Genomic DNA, 5,280 nt, shown 5'->3' on the forward strand with positions numbered 1-5,280 from the left:
ATGGAATTTAAGATGTTAGCTATAAGCCTACAAAATTTCATGAGAAAATTCATCCATTTGGTTGGTTGTTTAAGAGACAACTTTTTACTGCTCTGCTGAAACGGGAATTGAAGCAGTTGTACTAAAATTATCATAACTTTCTTTATACAAATAATTTTGAGGTGATTCTTTGTTGATACAGTTTTAAAATGGATGTAAATATGATTCTAGAAAAGATGAGATTTTTATTATTTGTATATAATTTCTGGCATAATTTTAAAAGTAGTACCTATAAGCTGCCTATAAAAACAAACATGATGTCATGTTATCATTCATCTCATACATCATATTAAATCAAGTATAGATGGTCATTTGGTGAATTGGGATATTTTTAGGGAGATTGAGGACTTATATATATATATATATATATATATATATATATATATATATGTGATAGGCTATTTATGGTAGCTACAATCTAAGGCAGTGTACCTATCGATGCAGTCTAGCACTAATGGCGAGTATCAAGGTCGTATTCCTCGGGAAAGTGAAAGGCCAGAGTTACTCATTTGTTCTTTGTTCTATTAACCTAAAATGAATGATGAATAATTTCTAAACTAACTAATAGCTACAAGCTAAGTTCTAAGGGAGATGCAAGAGTAATTGATAACTAAAATAACCAAGACAAGAAAGCAAACCCAAAGGGAACCTAAACTAGTTGGCAATCAAACAAAAGATAAAGGATTGGTGAATCTAATTATGCTACCCGTGGATGAATTCTTAACCAAATTCGGTTTCTCTCTCGAGATAACCGAATTCCTAAATTTAATAACCTAAAGTTGGAATCTCTTCCTAACGATTGATTCTTAAATTAGCATTAAGCTGTAATCCGCCTCTATTAAGCTTTGTTAATTCTTAATCCGGCTAGTTAATTATCCTTATCTCTAAGCGATTATTAACCAGTTCTTGCTATTCAAAATTCCAATTGCCAAATGGACTTCTCAATCACACAAAGCAATCTAAACACACAATTCACAACGTCTCATGAACAATGCATTATCTTATTAATATTGAAGGCAAGAAGAATACAAAATTAACCCAAACAATCCAACAAAATAATACTAAGCCAACATAGTAAAGAAATCCCAATGGATTTAACCAATCTAGCTAATCATGTTCATTATCAAAATACACAAGAATTCAATTACAACAAAGAGTAAAGGTAGAGAAAACCCGATTACACCCTTGGATGAGAGTAAACAGCCCCAATTCCTCTTGCTCGAATTGAATCGATTCTTGTTCCTCTTGCTCGATTTGAAAACCAATCAACGAACCTCGCCCAATCTTCAATCTTTGAAGGGAATCCGCTTGAAACCTTGATCCAAGTCTCTTTTTCCCTTGGTTTCAGCTCAAAAAAACCCTTAGGGAGAGAAAAATTAGGGTTTGGGATGTTCTCCCCCGCTCTCCTTTTTTTTCTTTCCTCTCTTCATTTTTTTAATTAATTCCCCCTGTCGCCTCCAACACGGCCGTGTTGGGAACACGGTTTGGTGTTCCTGGCCGTGTTACTCTTTGTGGTCGTACTCCCTAAGAACTTATATTTCTTTGATGTTTGCTGACACCCAACACGGCCGTGTTGGTGCCCGTGTTGGGAACACGGCCAGTGTTGAAACCAACACGGCCATGTTCAGCTTCCTCATACTCGTACTTAGCTTGTTTCGGCAGCTTCGGCGTCCAATTATGCTCAAATTCTTCCCTTTATCATCCTTTGACTTCTTTTGGACCTAATGCACACAAACAGACGCATAGGGTGAGTGTTGGGACCAATTCACATCCAAATGTCCATAAAATCAATCTTAAAAACCCCATTTAGATGTGTGTATTTTACGCACATCAATATGCCTTGTTATTGGATTGTACTTTGTATTGAATATGTGAATAGGTGTGTCCAAGGGTAAGGAAGTAGTAAGAAGAGAGGAATATGACCACCTTATTGTCCTATAAATTTTTATAAATACTTAATAGACTAAAGTTTGTGTATTTGAGTAGGAATTGCTATGTTTGATTATTTGACATGTTCTTAGTTGATTGAGTTGGTGTTTGCTATGCTCTTTGCTTGTTGAGTGGTAATGAATAAATTGATACTTGGGAATTATGAATTGGATGAGATATTACTTGAGTTGAGACTTTGTGAATTGATTGTGATATGTGGTGAAGTGAATTGATTGTGATTTGTTATGAAATGAAGTGAATTAATTGTGATTTGAGGAAAGGATGACTTTCGATTGATACGTGTGTGATCGGGAAAGCTGAACTGGGCAGATAGCCACCCGAGTATGTGAGATGGCGAGACTGAGCCGAGCGGATAGTCTCGTCAAGTAGCCACCGGAACATGAATTATGTGAGGAAATGTGAGGTTAAGTCGTCCGACCCTACTTTTATGGTTTTAATGTAAAATGGAATTGTTTGTTTGGTTGAAATATTAAATTAGTTGAGTTTGAAATTGTTTATGAATTAATTGTATAATTTATGTGCTCAATATAACTTTGGTGATTTTTTTCTAATATACTATTATTTAGTAAATTAAAATGCTCATTGAGTTGCTAGCTCATCCCTTGGCAATTTTTTTTTCCAGGTTAGCACAGTTGTAGATAGCTTTAGCTGTACGTTGCTCCCTTTTGCATCGGTTAGCATTATCAGGTGGATCAGAGGAGTTATCTCGAGTATAGGGTCATTTTGGATATTTGTGTGTATTTAACTTATGTATATTAAGCTTGTGATGCTATATAAGTTTATAAATATATGTTGGGATTATATAATAATATACGTTTATAAAGTTAAAGATATTGATCTCATTAATACTAGTTTGGTAAAATTTTCACTATATTTTCTTTATAAAATATTTTTAGGTCATATTATACATATGTATCAACTTAGCTTGGATTTAAAACCCTTATAATGCTATTTACAAGTTAATTACGTATTTTGGTATTTATTTGGATGTTTTGAGTTTGGGCGTGACAGGAAGGCAATGATACCATCAGGTCTGGGAGAAACGCAACACTCCCAAGCACCACGTCTAACATCGCCATAGGAGGTTCCTAAGATGTAGCACTCATGGAAAAGCGCGAGATATGAAAGGGCCTGGAGCGACGAGCAGACTACCCTCTATGGGCTTGGGATTCAGAGGTGCACGAAGAATGAACTATAACAAAATAGTTAAATGAGTAATCAAGAAAAGAAAAGAGAAAATGAAAACTTAAGCAAAGTCAAGAATGGACCTGAGCCATAATATCATCATCGAGAGGCACAGGCCTAGTAGCTGGGAATGAAGGAAATATAGTCTATCCTCCGAGACCATATGGTGAGGTCCTCAAACTCATCATATCCCTCCAAGCTCCTTACTAGCTCCTCACCGACAAGGTCATCCATCCAAAACATGGAGAGATGGGGAAACAAAGGAACCTGATGCCTGCTAGGCCCCTTCTCCTAACTGTAGATCCTTTCGCCTAAGAACCAGGTCTGACAATTTGGGCCAGCCAAGAGGACCCTCTTGTGGTTGAGGTCTGCAGCAGAGAGCATGTAGGGATCTCAATGATGGTGCTTGCTAAGCTAGTTGCTATGAATCTGCAAATTGCAAAGGTAAGTAACTAAAACTTGTAAACTATAAATGTGACTAATGAATCTTCTCTGACCTTATCCCAAGTCAAAGAGTTGATCCACATGCGATGCACATAGACCTACACCCACTCCAAAAGGGACGCTCCTGCTCAAGCCCCAGCAGCTCAAGCGTGAGAAGGCCCAGAACGTGCTAATAGGCTGAGAGCCCACCAAAAGTCCAATCTCTAAGGCCCAAACTTGCAAATTAAGAGTTAGTAACTGCCATGTAGATATAAGAAAGCAGAAAATGGAGAAACATATAGAACTTATATGAATGCATGCCAAAAGCCGCATATCCTCTTACTCCTACAAATAGTAATGTCCATCTGATGGTACAAGTATGCAAGAGCAGCAAATCCCCAATTGAAGAAGGAGACCTTGTTCAAATCGTGCAACAACACCAAATAATGGGAGTTCAGTGAGTTCCCTAGTCATTGAATAAGGTAGTCCCTAAGAGGTACACAAGTAAGGTCTGAGCCATCTAATCTACTTCCCAAGCATTCCAAGCCACGAAGCTCCTGTAATTAAGGGGAATGCTTTAAAAGTCCATGCACTGAGTGTTCTTCCACGGCGGAAGAACTTAAGAAAATTAATGATGTAACTCTCCTAGACATTGGAGCGCTGGTCATGGATGGCATTGTCGAAAGGTACAGGCATACCTGTGAAGTCAATCCCCGTGATGGCAATAAAAAGAAAGTAGGGATAGGGTCAGCTCATCAACCGGAGTATGGAAAGTGTGAGAGGTATCCATCCACCTTTCAAGTAGTACATAGATTGAGGTACGGTCCATCCTCCTAGTAACAAATGTCAATGTAGCAATGAATCAGCAAAATTTAGTGTCATCAATCCTAGCCTGCACAGAGTTTGATAAATTGTCGAACCATTCACAAGCACCATAGAAATTTTTGGTGAACCGGATCGATATGACATCGCTTTGAAAAGCACAAACACAGGTATGAAAACATAATGCTGACGCATAAAGACTTGAAAAAAATACTCTAAAAACCAGTTTTCAGCCCATGCACATTCGTTTCGGACTGATAAAGCCGATCAGCTGTGCACACAGCCAAATCGGCTCTATGGGTTAGGGTTTTGAAAGATCATCAAAAATTCATCCAATTTTCATGCTTTTGAGTAAATAACGCTTGTATCTAGTGTATAAATCATAGGAAACAATTTTTAATGCAAGATAAATAGTGGACAATATCTTATTGCTACTGTGATTACTAATTAAAATCAACTCAAATAAACAGTAGGCATAAAATATGACTTTAGCATGAAAGATGATAGTAAATTAGGTCAGAAAAGATGGTAAGTTAGGCAAAACAAATGAAACTGATCAGATTTAGGTGAGCTTTACCGTGCTTAAATCACAATCTGGCCAATCTAGACTAGAAATTTAAACAAGCTCTTGCATGCAAAAAGTAACCCAATTAGGTTAAAGGGTGGTAAGACTAGACTTAATCAATAAAATTGGACTAGACTAAGTAGGCCTATTGTATGAAATATGAATAGTCTATTAGGTTAATGAAAAGTAAGGTTGTACTAAAATCGGGCTCGAACTAGATGGACATTTGCCATGTTATACTGCTTATGTGAAGAAATAATATGTCGCATTAATATGGAATATATTATTAATTAATA

The sequence above is a fragment of the Ricinus communis genome, chromosome 6 (assembly GCF_019578655.1).
Source record: "Ricinus communis isolate WT05 ecotype wild-type chromosome 6, ASM1957865v1, whole genome shotgun sequence".
Lineage (NCBI taxonomy): Eukaryota > Viridiplantae > Streptophyta > Magnoliopsida > Malpighiales > Euphorbiaceae > Ricinus > Ricinus communis.